Consider the following 14,189-nt stretch of genomic DNA (forward strand, 5'->3'; position numbering starts at 1 on the left):
TTGTCAAAATTTTATTTCTATAGAAAATTTTGTTAAAATTTTATTTATTGTTGTTGTTTTTGATTTCAGTGTTAAACCATACACTGACTAAACTACAAGTGTAGCTTAACCAACAGAGGAAAAGAAAGAAGAAAATTTTGTCAATTTTGTCAAAATTTTATTTCTATAGAAAATTTTGTCAACATTTTATTCTTTTTAGAAAATTTTGCCAAAATATTATTTCTATAGAAATTTTGTCAAAATTTTTATTCTACAAAAAATTTTGTCAACATTTTAATTCTATAAAAAATTTTGTCAACATTTTATTTCAATAGAAAATTTTTCTCAAAATTTTATTTCTATAGAAAATTTTGTCAAAAATTTATTTATATAGAAAATTTTGTTAAAATTTTATTTATTGTTGTTGTTTTTGATTTCAGCTTTAAACCATACACTGACTAAACTACAAGTGTAGCTTAGCCAACAGAGGAAAAGAAAGAAGAAAATTTTGTCAATTTTGTCTAAATTTTACTTCTGTAGAAAATTTTGTCAACATTTTATTTCTATAGAAATTTTTGACAAAATTTTATTTCTATAGAAAATTTTGTCACAATTTTATTTCTATAGAAAATTTTGTCAAAATTTTATTTCTATAGAACATTTTCTCAAAATTTTATTTCTATAGAAAATTTTGTCAACATTTTATTTCAATAGAAAATTTTTCTCAAAATTTTATTTCTATAGAAAATTTTGTCAAAATTTAATTTCTATAGAACATTTTGTCAAAATTTTATTTCTATAGAACATTTTGTCAAAATTTTATTTCTATAGAAAATGTTGTCAAAATATTATTTCTACAGAAAATTTTGTCAACATTTTTTTTCTATAGAAAATTTTGTCAACATTTTATTTGTAAAGAAAATTTTTTCAAAATTTTATTTCTATAGAAAATGTTGTCAAAATTTTATTTCTATAGAAAATTTTGTCAAAATTTCATTTCTGTAGAAATTTTTGTCAAAATTTTATTTCTATAGAAAATGTTGTAAAAGTTTACAAACAAACGAAATTATTGGAATCGTTAAACATATGTCGCTAGGCAATAGTTGGTCCATACCAATAGCACTTAAGCAAATCCTTATTCATACTTGTATGTCCTCAATGCAAACTATGCCACATAAGTGTCTATAAGTGGCTGAATCAAGTTCATATACTTGGACCAAAGTAAATGTGTGCTACTCGTGGACATTTAAGTGTATGTGTGTGTGTTCTTATGAATTTATGTCATTACTAGCAGCAATACACAGAAAAAAAAAATATTTGACTTCGGAAGGAAATTTTAGGCAAAGGAATTTTTCTTTCTTATAAATCCAAATATAAGAAAAGCGTTTAATTGCTTGTAATTATATGTTTTAGCTTCAAAAGAAAATGTTGTCCCTTAGGAAAGAAAACTATTTTTTTTCAGTGTATTCGTAGTGCCAGTTGTATAAGTAATTTATATTAAGTTTCGATTATGGCCTGCAAGGCCATCTGATTGTGCTTTCTAATGGCAATTCTACGACATTTCTAGTGATTCTGAAAATAATGTCAATATAGTGGCAATGTCCGACATTTGGCCAAAAAGCAACGCTAGCGAATACTGGCAGTTAATGCTTTGTAAGGAGGATATCATTAACATTGACAATATGTGCTTATATTTTAGTGTTATGTCTTTAGTTTTCTCATGCTTCCTTTGTTAGTTCGCCTCCATGGTTTGTTAGAAATGAATGATTGTGGTTGTTTGCTCATATCCTCCTTCCACCTCTCAAAGTCATATCTAATAATCATTTAATGATCATAATGCCTACAAATGATAAATGATTTTACGCTGAATAATGATTTTGCCATTATCGGATCAACTGCTAAGGACACTTGCACGAGACTGTGAGAGTACTCTCTATGATAGGTAGCTTAACAAAAAGTTTGTGAAAAGTAAACATCGTAAAAATATATTTTTAGAAAATTTAAAAATATTAGCCATTTATTTGCCTCCAATTGTTTATGCGTTAAAAAATATATACAAAAGTTTTGAAATTATTTTGTAATTTTTCTTTAAACCAAAAAGCTTTATCTCTTCACATTTCCACTTTGATAATTTTATGTTTATTTAACTTCTCGTACTTGAAGTTCTAAAAATGTTGGGTTTTTGTTTTTCTTCTTCGTTGTTCAGCCACATCTACAGCATCTCATAAATATCTTCATTAAATACCAACTTTATTCCCGCCACTATAGATGCCTAAAGTCCATTTTTATTCATCTACCGATGATGCTATGGTTTCAGCTGTTTATGGTTCCCTCTAATGTCCCTTAACTCTTTGGCTATTTAGAGAAAGTGGCTTCCTTGGCAAACGATATTAGCTTCATTTAAACTTTTGCTTAAGTTATTTTCCCAGGATTTGGGGTGGCAGAAGGCTACAGCCAAGTGACTATGGTTTATCCAGTCTTGGCGAACGATGGACAATAACGACTTGGGGCGTTATATTAAGGTGAACTATTTTGAAAAATGATTAAAGTTTTTATTTTAGAGGAGAAGACACAAAAAGAATAAGAATTTGTCTAGGCATTCTATAAGCCTTCTTAATTATGATTTTATAAGGAAAGCCGGAAGCATATAATATCAAATGATTAAGACTTCAAAAAGGTTAAGAGGTTAATAAGACAATTTTCTAAGGAGAAGGTATTTTCTAAGAAAGAGGAAACGTTAAAATAGTTTCTCAGGTTTACTTTAGCACAACTGCAAAAAAAAATCGATAGAAATAATAGAAATAAAATGTTAACAAATTTTTCTATAGAAATAAAATCTTGACAAAATTTTCTATAGAAATAAAATTTTAAGAAAATTTTCTATAGAAATAAAATCTTGATAAAATCTTCTATAGAAATGAAATCTTGATACAATTTTCTACAGAAATAAAATTTTAACAAAATTTTCCATAGAAATAAAATTTGATAAAATTTTCTATAGAAATAAAATATTGACAAAACTTTCTATAGATACAAAATTTTGTCAAGATTTTTCTTTGGAAATAAAATTTTACCAAACTTTCTATAGAAATAAAATTTTGACAAATTTTTTTGGAAATAAAATTTTGACAAAATTTTCTACAGAAATAAAATTTCGACAATGTTTTCTACGCAACTAAAATGTTGACAAAATTTTCTATAGAAATAAAATTTTGACAAAATTTTCTATAGAAATAAAATTTTGACAAAATTTTCTATAGAAATAAAATTTTGACAAAATTTTCTTTACAACCAAAATTTTGATAACATTTGCTATAGAAATAATTTTTTTTTTAAATTTTCTGTAAAAATAAAATTTTAACAATCTTTTTTTCTGAAATAAAATTTGACAAAATTATTAATAGAAATAACATTTTAACAAAAAATTCTAAAGAAATAAGATTTTACCAAAATTTTCTCTACAAATAAAATTTGACAAAAGTATTAATAGAAATAAAATTTTAACAAAATTTTCTTTACAAATAAAATTTTAACAAAATTTTCTTTACAAATAAAATTTTAACAAAATTTTCTATAGAAATAAAATTTTGAGAACATTTTCTATAAAAATAAAACTTTGAGAAAATTTTCAATAGGAATAGAACTTTATCAAAATTTTCTATAGAAATAAAATTTAACCAAAATTTTCTCAAGAAATAAAATTTTGACAACATCTTTTATGGTAATAAAAATGTTAACAAAATTTTCTATAGAAATAAAATTTTTATAAAATTTTCTATAGAAATAAAATTGTAACTAAATTTTCTAAAGAAATAAAATTTTGATAAAATTTTCTATAACAATAATTGTTATAGAATGGTTAATAATGTTGACAATGTTGTTAATAATGTTGACAAAATTTTCTATCAAAATAAAATTTTGACAAAATTTTTCTATAGAAACAAAATTTTGACAAAATTCTCTATAGAAATAAAATTTTGACAAAATTTTCTTTATAGCCAAAATTTTGATAAAATTTTCTATAAAAATAAAATTTTGACAATTTTTTTATTTCTGAAATAAATTTTGACAAAATTAATAATAGAAATAAAATTTACCAAAATTTTCGTTACAAATATAATTTTAACAAAATTTTCTATAGAAATAAAACTTTATCAAAATTTTCTATAGAAATAAAATTTAACCAGAATTTTCTCAAGAAATAAAATTTTCTATGGTAATAAAAATGTTAACAAAATTTTCTATAGAAATAAAATCTTTACAAAATGTTCTATAGAAATAAAATTTTAAGAAAATTTTCTATAGATATAAAATTTTGACAAAATTTTCTGTAGAAATAAAATTTAAAAAAAAATCTATAAAAACAAACTGTTAATAGAATTTTCTATTAAAATAATACTTTGACAAAATTTTCTATGGAAATAAAATTTTAACAAAATTTTCTATAGAAATAAAATGTTGATAAAATTTTCTATTAAAATAAAATGAATGGACGGAAATACCAAACATGAAACCGATAAATAGACCATAGGGGAGGCTGTGGGTGCAATGTCGCAGCAATCCTTGATCTATAGAAAATTTTGTCAAAATTTTATTTCTATAGAAAATTTTGAAAATTTTTTTTTCTGAAATAAAATTTGACAAAATTATTAATAGAAATAAAATTTTAACAAAAGTTTCTAAAGAAATAAAATTTCAACAAAATTTTCTTTACAAATAAAATTTTAACAAAATGTTTTATAGAAATAAAATGTTGAGAAAATTTTCTATAAAAATAAAACTTTGAGAGAATTTTCTATAGAAATAAAGCTTTATCAAAATTGTCTATAGAAATAAAACTTTATCAAAATTTTCTATAGAAATAAAATTTAACCAACATTTTTTATGGTAATGGTTAGGTTAGTTGGCAGCCCGATGTGTCAGGCTCACTTACACTATTTAGTCCATTGTGGTACCACATTGGTGAACTTCTCTCTTATCACTGAGTGCAGCCCGATTCCATATTAAGCTCAATGACAAGGGACCTCCTTTTTAAAGCCAATTCCGAACGGCGTTCCACATTGCAGTGAAACCACTTAGAGAAGCTTTGAAACCCTCAGAAATGTCACCAGCATTACTGAAGTGGGATAATCCACCCCTGAAAATCTTTTTGGTGTATGGTCGAAGCAGGAATCGAACCCACGACCTTGTGTATGCATGGCGGGCACGCTAACCATTGCACCACGGTGGCGCCAATTCTATGGTAATAAAAATGTTAACAAAATTTTATTTCTATAGAAAATTTCTCAAAGTTTTATTTTTATAGAAAATTTTCTCAAAATTTTATTTCTATAGACAATTTTGTCAAAATTTTATTTCTGCAGAAAATTTTATTGGTATAGAGGTGGTTTCTATGGCCACCGCAGATATACCCCAAAAAGATTTTCCTGGGAGAATGGGACCCAAGAACAGATTACAGAACAGACCGAAGGATCGAAGATAGGTAAGAGGGCACGACTGGGCTACAGTTGTCACTCGAACCAAAAGTAATCTACCAAAATTTGAAGAAAATTTTACCAAAAACCTACCAACCTATTTCGTAAAATATCATTTTGAAATTTTTGATTTTATTTCTATAGAAAATTCTGTCAAAGTTTTATTTTTATAGAAAATTTGGTCACAATTTTATTTCTATAGAAAATTTTCCCAAAATTTAATTGGTGTAGAAAATTTTGTCAAAATTTTATATGTATTGAAAATTTCACATAAATTTTATTTCTATAGAAAATTTTTTCAAAATTTTATTTCTATAAAAAATTTTATCAACATATTATTTTTATAGAAAATGTTGACAAAATTTTATTTCTATAGAAAATTTTGTCAAAACTTTATTTCTATAGAAAATTTTGTCAAAGTTTAAATTTTTTTCAAAATTTCATTTCTATATAAAATTCTGACAAAATTTTATTTCTAAAGAAAATTTTATTTCTAAAGAAAATTTTGTCAACATTTTATTTGTATAGAAAATTTTGTCAAAATTTTATTTCTATAGAAAATTTTGTTAAAATTTTATCAAAATTTTATTATTATAGAAAATTTTATCAAAATAGAGAATTTAGTCAAAATTTCATTTCTAAATAAAATTTTCACGAAATTTTATTTCTATAGAAAATTTTGTTAAAATTTCATTTCTATAGAAACTTTGTCAAATTTTTATTTCTATAGAAAATTTTGTTAATTTTTTTTTCTATAGAAAATTTTATCAAAATTTTTATTTTTATAGAAGTTATTATTAAAATTTTATTTCTATAGAAAATATTGTCAAAGTTTTAATTCTGCAGAACATTTTTTCAAAATTTTCTTTCTATAGAAAATTTTGTGAAAATTTTATTTCTCTAAAAAATTTTCCCAAAATATAATTGCTGTAGAAAATTTTGTCAAAATTTTATATGTATAGAAAATTTCACAAAAATTTTATTTCTGTAGAAAATTTTTTCAAAATTTTATTTCTATAGATAACTTTATGAAAATTCTTATTTCTATAGAGAATTTAGTCAAAATTTCATTTCTGCATAAAATTTTCTCGAAATTTTATTTCTATAGAAAATTTTGTTAAAATTTCATTTCTATAGAAAATTTAGTAAAAATTTTATTTCTATAAAAATTTTTATCAACATTTTATTTTTATAGAAAATTTTGTCTAAATTTTATTTCTATAGAAAATTTTGTAAAAACTTTATTTCTATAGAAAATGTTGTCAAAGTTTTAATTCTATAGAAAATTTTTTTCAAAATTTCATTTCTATAGAAAATTCGGACAAAATTTTATTTCCAAAGAAAATTTTGTCAAAATTTTATTTCTGTAGAAAATTTTTTTCAAAATTTCATTTCTATAGAAAATTCTGACAAAATTTTATTTCTATAGAAAATTTTAACAAAATTTTCTATACAATATTAGAATTAGGATATTAGAATATTAGAAAAACTTTAGAATATCATTTTTGATAATTTTCAATAAATTCCTATAAATATGTGATTAATTATCACTAATGCCTGCACTTACCTTTAAATAGATCCTTTAAATTCCAAGGAAATATTGCTCTCCATTTCTCTCAGAGATATAACAGATCCTAAAAGAACAAATAATAATAAAAACAATTATTTATTTCTCTGATTACCAAAAAAGGGGTTTAAGTTTTTTTTGCTTCGTTTTTATACAATTCATTCCGCAGAAACCATTAATAAAATTTCTAAAATGCAAAAACCACCAAAAGTGCAATAATTTCCCAGGATGGCATTTAGTTGTGTTTTTCGTTAAGGGCAGCAAATGCTTGGATAAAGGGAAAAAGTAAACAATTTTAAATGAGTTCCACAATAGAAATCGAAAAAAAAAATAATATAAAACAAAGACACTTGAAGTTTACCTTAGAAGCATTTTCTCTTAAGCCAAATATAATGTCCTTTTTCATATCCTGTTTTTTCGGAGGTCCTATAAAAACAAACTCTTTCGAATGTTTTTGACTACCCAAACACTATGCGAAAGAAAAGATAATTAATGTCTTCTCTTTGGTTTCAAATATTTTTGTATTGGTTAAAAAGTTGTTGATGTTTTATTTTATCCTTGGCTTTTGTTGATTCTTTGTTTGTATTTTTGTTGAGTGTTAAGTGCTTCGCTTAAGGTATCTCCCTGTTTTACTCCTTTTATTTTTTGGGCAAGAGCCATAAATTACAAAACAAACCACAAAACAACAGACAAAAAATTCCAACAAATTGTAATTAAATTGAAATTATTTGCCAATTTTAGGGAATGAGTAATGCAGAAGGTTATCTTCTCTGAGGATATGCGTAAATACCGTCTTTTATGGAAAATAAATAACTGAACAAGAAATTTTTCTATATAAAACCATTGAGGATTTTTGAGTTTTGCTGTAATGCTAATCTTGCGTTTATAATTAAAAATTGAAAAGAAAAATAAAATAAGAAATTCCCTCCCGTAAAGAAATTTAAATGAAATTGTAATATTAGTGAAGGTCAAATATGAAGGACGAAAAGTTTGAAAGAAATAAAACTTGGACAATATTTTCCATAGAAATACAATTTATCCCAAATTTTCTATAGATATAAAATTTTGACTAATCTTTCTACAGAAATAAAATTGTGACAAAATTTTCTATAGAAATACAATTTTGACAGGAATAGAGGAATACAATTTTGCAAAATTTTCTATAGAAGTACAATTTTGATCGAAATTGTATATAAAAATAAAATTTTGAACAAAATTTTCTAGTGAAATAAAATTTTGAAAAAATTTTCTATAAATACAATCTTGAGAAAATTTTATAGAGGAGTAAAATTTTAGCAAAATTTTCTATAGAAGTACAATTTTGATCAAAACTGTATATAGAAATAAAATTTTATCAAAATTTTCTATAGAAATAAAATTTTGAAAAAAATTTCTATAGAAATAAAATTTTGACAAAATTATCGTTTGACAAGTACACAGCCGTAAGTTTGGCCAGGCCGACTCTTATATACCCTCCACCATGGATTGCATAGAAACTTGTACTAAAGACTATCATCCACAATCGAATTACTTGGGTTGCGGTAATACTTGTCGATGGCAAGGTATCTTAAAATTTCTTAACACCATCTTCTTAATTGTAAGTTAGTCCATACGGCGTATATATTAAACAAAAAAAAAAACAAGTATATACGGCCGTAAGTTCGGCCAGGCCGAAGCTTATGTACCCTCCATCATGGATTGCGTAGAAACTTCATCTAAACACTGCCATCCACAATCGAATTACTTAAGTTGCGGTAACGTTTGCCGATGGCAAGGTATCTTAAAACCTCCTAACACCATCTTCTAAATTGTATGTAAGTCCATACGTGGTATATATTAAATCAAAAAAGATCGATCCAACACGTATATAATTCAGTTTGACAAAGAAGACATAAAATTTTGACAAAATTTTCTACAGAAATAAAATTTTAACAACATTTTCTATAGAAATAAAAATTTTGACAAATTTTTCTATAGAAATAAAATCTTGGTAGATTATTTTTGGCTCGAGTGGCAACCATGATTATGAACCGAATAAAATTTGCACAAAATTTTCTATAGAAATAAAGTTTTGGCAAAATTTTCTATAGAAATAAAATTTTGACAATGATGAAAATTTTATTATGAACCGAATAAAATTTTAACAAAATTTTCTCTAGAAATAAAATTTTGACAAAATTTTTTTGCATGATTGTTAGAGACCATATACCAACACCATGTACCAAATTTCAGCCCGATCGGATGAAATATGCTTCTCTTAGAGGCTCCACAAGGCAAATCTGGGGATCGGTTTATATGGGGGCTATATATAATTAAGGACCGATATGGACCAATTTTTGCATGGTTGTTAGAGACCATATACCAACACCATGTACCAAATTTCAGCCGGATCGGATGAAATTTGCTTCTCTTTTAGGCTCCGCAAGTCAAATCTTGGGATCGGTTTATATAGGGGCTATATATAATTATTGACCGATGTGGACCAATTTTTGCATGGTTGTTAGAGACCATATACCAACACCATATACCACATTTCAGCCGGATCGGATGAAATATGCTTCTGTTAGAGGCTCCACAAGCCAAATCTAAGGGTCCCTTTATATGGGGGCTATACGTAAAAGTGGACCGATATGGCCCATTTTCAATACCATCCGACCTACATCGATAACAACTACTTGTGCCAAGTTTCAAGTCGATAGCTTGTTTCGTTCGGAAGTTAGCGTGATTTCAACAGACGGACGGACGGACGGACGGACGGACGGACATGCTTAGATCGACTCAGAATTTCACCACGACCCAGAATATATATACTTTATGGGGTCTTAGAGCAATATTTCGATGTGTTACAAACGGAATGACAAAGTTAATATACCCCCATCCTATGATGGAGGGTATAAAAAGGCCGATTAACCCCAATTTTCATGAAGCTCCGTTAGTGCTACGTTAGCTAACGAAATTTTAAACTGTACTATAGACATATCTGTCATCTTGCCTATATATTTCATATGACAGTTAACCGCTGAAATTTTTTCAGTAAAAGTTAACTGGAGAGAAAATTTTTGCAATTTACTTCCTGTTAACTGGAAGTTAAAGCTTAACGGAGCTACGTGAAAATGGCCGTAAATACGTATTTAATTCAGTTTGACAAAATTTTCTATGGAAATTTTGACAAAATGTTCTATAGAAATAAAATCTTGAAACATTTTGACAAAATTTTCTATAGAAATAAAATTTTGGCAAAATTTTCTATAGAAATAAAATTTTAGTAGATTCTTTTTTTGGATCGGCTATATATAACTGTAGACCGATATGGACCAATTTTTGGCATGGTTGCTAGCGGCCATATACTAGCGCAATGTACCTAATTTCAACCGGATCGGATAAATTTTGCTCATCCATGAGGCTCCGGAGGTCAAACCTGGGGATCGGTTTATATGGGGGCTATATATAATTATGGCATGGTTGTTAGAGACCATATACTAGCACCATGTACCAAATTTCAGCCGGATCTGATGAAATTTGCTCCGCAAGCCAAATCGGGGGATCGGTTTATATGGGGGCTACATATAATTATGGATCGATATGGACCAATTTTTGCGTAGTTGCTAGAGTCCATATACTTACACCATGTACCAAATTTCAGACAGATCGGATGAAATTTGCTTCCTTTAGAGGCTCCGTAAGCCAAATCAGGGGGTCGGTTTATATGGGTCTATACATAATTATGGACCGATGTGAACCAATTTTTGCATGCTTTGTAGAGACCATATACCAACATCATGTACCAAATTTCAGCGGGATCGGATGAATTTTGCACATCCATGAGGCTCCGGAGTTCAAATCTGGGGATCGGTTTATATGTGGGCTATACGTAAAAGTGGTCCGATATAGCCCATCTGCAATACCATCCGACCTACATCAATAATAACTACTTGGGCCAAGTTTCAAGTCGATGTGTGGTTCGGAAGTTAGATCGACTCAGAATTTCACCACGACCCAGAATATATATAAACATTATGGGGTCTTAGAGCAATATTTCCATGTGTTACAAACGGATTGAGAAAGTTAATATACCCCCCATCCTATCGTGGGGGGTATAGAAATCAAATTTTGAAAAAGTTTTCTGTAGGGATAACATTTTGACAAAATTATCTTTTGAAAATCAAATTTTGACAACGTTTTCTACAGGGATAAGATTTTGACATTTTCTAACATTTTCTAATTAAATAAAATTTTGACAAAATTTTCTATAGAAATTAAATTTTCTAAAAATGTTCTATAAAAACAAAATTTTGACAAACATTTCTATAGAAATAAAATAAAAATATAAATTTTTATAGAAATAAAATTTTGACTGAATTTTCTATAGAAATAAAATTTTGACAAAATTTTCTATAGAAATCAAATTGCTCTGGAGTTCCATGATGGTTCCGAAATCCAAATTGATGTTCAGGAATTAAGTCTAATTTTTCAAGAATAGGTGTTTATCGCTTTTTAAAAAGTTTTTCAAATAATTTGGAGAATATAGGCAACAGACTGATCGGAAAGATCATGTCGTTGCCAAAAGGAAGAAGTTGGATTATAACATAAGCTAAAGAAAATGTATTGGCTATTGGGAAAACGTTCAAAATTATCAATTGAAACCAAAATAATGCTGTATAAAGCAATTCTGAAGCCGATATGGTCTTATGGCATCCAAATATGAGGTACAACCAGTAAATCAAATATCAGCATTCTGCAGCGATTTTAATCAAAAACTTTAAGATTAATGACAAATGCTGCCTGGTTTGTGAATAACAATACTCTACACAGAGGTCTTGGAATTCCATTGTTGGACGATGAAGTAAAACGTTACAGTTGGCGATACTTAGCTCGTCTAAGTAATCATTCAAACATACTTGCTATAACTCTACTTGATGACACTGACAAGGTGAAGAGGTTTAAGAGACATCATATTCTTGATTTACAAATAATAATTACACAAAATAATTAGTTAAGATATATGGAGTACTTTGTCGAGTTTGCTGGAACTCGATGCACTGTCAATGTAAATAGTTATAACATTTGCTTATTGTTTTGTTGAAAATAGATGGCAAATAAATGAATAAAATGAAAAAAGAGATAGAATTGTCTATAGAAATAATATTTTCTATAGATATAAAATTTTCGCAAAATTTTTAAAGAAATGAAATTTTGAAAAAATTTTCTATATAAATAATATAGAAATAAAATTTTGGAAAAATGTTTATCAAAAACTGCAAAATGAATATTACTAATTTTATCATTCCTACTTTAAACACATGTTACATTTAATTGTTGATAAATGAATTTTCATTTTATGTCTGCTCTATTCTCAAGTTCTCCAACCAAGTTTACCACAAATCTCATTAATTGAGTTTCAGCACAGTCTGTATTGATTATTTCTGGAAAGCGAAGAAAGAATTACAATTGTCTCTCATTTCTCTTGCCTTTAGGTTCATATTTTACAAAAATGTCTGGATAGAAAATCTATAAAGTTCTGATAAAAACCACTAATCTCTAAATGATTTTGTGGAAACTTCTTATTGCTATAGTATTGAAAGAAATCGAAACCACAAAATTCTTAATGCTACATTCTACCGTATAACAATTAACAATTACCGTATAACAAACAAATGTCAGCATTACAAAACCAAATCACACTCTCTCATTCTCTTCTCTGGACCCAAACATACAGCTGTAGCCAACACACCACATACAAAGGGACAATTAACCACAAAACGTGTGTGATGAGTATTCGTAGAGACATTGAGAAATTGTTACTCAAAAGGTGTGTTGTTGTTATGTGTATGTTATGTTATTGCCTTTGTTGTTGTTGCTGTTTCAACAATGACAATAGCCAAAACAACAGCATTATATGTTAATTGTATGCATATCGATAGCAAATTGAGAATTTTTTATGTCTTTCGTAATAAATCATTGAAAATTGGCAGAGAACCATAGCATCGAGGAAATAAGAGAAACAGGGACAATTATAAATGGGCTAGTTCATAACAACATCTTTTGTAGTTTTTCATGTCATGCTTTATTAAATCCCCAATTTAAAGAGGAGTAGATGTTTTCATAACCAAAATCACTTTGTCATATTTCATGCTCACCTAAATTATTAAGCTCATTGTGAATTTCTTTCTTATCAATAAGTGATGCTTGAATTTAAGGTTATGCCAGACTTAACTGTATAAAAGTAATCTTGGCAGAAATATTGCTTTTGAAGCTTGACTTCATATTCAATGAAAATAATTTTAAATTTACGAAATTTCCATATAAATAAAAATTTTAAATTTTTTGTATTTGTTTTTTTATAAAATCTCTTGTTATTCTTCAAACTCAAGTGCTATATATTCATTCCCTATTGGTTGCAAAGAAATATCCTAATGACAATATACAAGGACTGTTTTTCTGGGAAAAGTCCTCCATTCACATTCATTCACAACAACAAAACACTCGTTTATTGCCTAATAAAGCAGCAAAAAAATGCAAACAATAGCCGTTGTAAATAACACAACAAGACTATAAAGCGAAATCCTTTGAGAAGTTAGCTTGAAACCTTTTGGAAAAACGCCCTAAAAACACCCGCCATCATTTAACAAGATAAAATAAAACGGAAGTCAAGATAACACCAGAAAAAAAAAAACACAACATGACGACAGACATTTACAGAAATAACCACAAACACTTAAGAAAAAGAGTTTTACACATACTCTCATATAGAAGATGTGTGGTGGGCATGTTGAGAGTTTAGTGGTGAAGAGAGTGCGAGAGTGTGGGAGTGTGGGAGAGAGTAAGACCATAAGAAAATACCATATTTATGGAAAACAGAATGTTATGTTTGGTGTGGTGTGGTGTAATGGTGTTAGTGATAAAGAAAAGGATTATATATATATTCACAAACCAAGAGGCCAGACAACCCATAAGAAAAGAACGGAAGCCAAACTAAATACTAAAGTGGCTTAACAACTTTATCGAGTGTCTTTATACAACAACAACAAAAGCAAAAAAAAACTTAGAAAATACATGAAGAGAATTTAAACGAATGAATAGAAGGAGAATGCATATAAATGTCGATTTTCTTGTATATTTAGACCTTTTGCAATGAAAGGATGGGAAGCCGCCGTGAACATGACATTGTT

The sequence above is a fragment of the Haematobia irritans genome, chromosome 5, assembly GCF_050003625.1.
Source record: "Haematobia irritans isolate KBUSLIRL chromosome 5, ASM5000362v1, whole genome shotgun sequence".
Classification (NCBI taxonomy): domain Eukaryota; kingdom Metazoa; phylum Arthropoda; class Insecta; order Diptera; family Muscidae; genus Haematobia; species Haematobia irritans.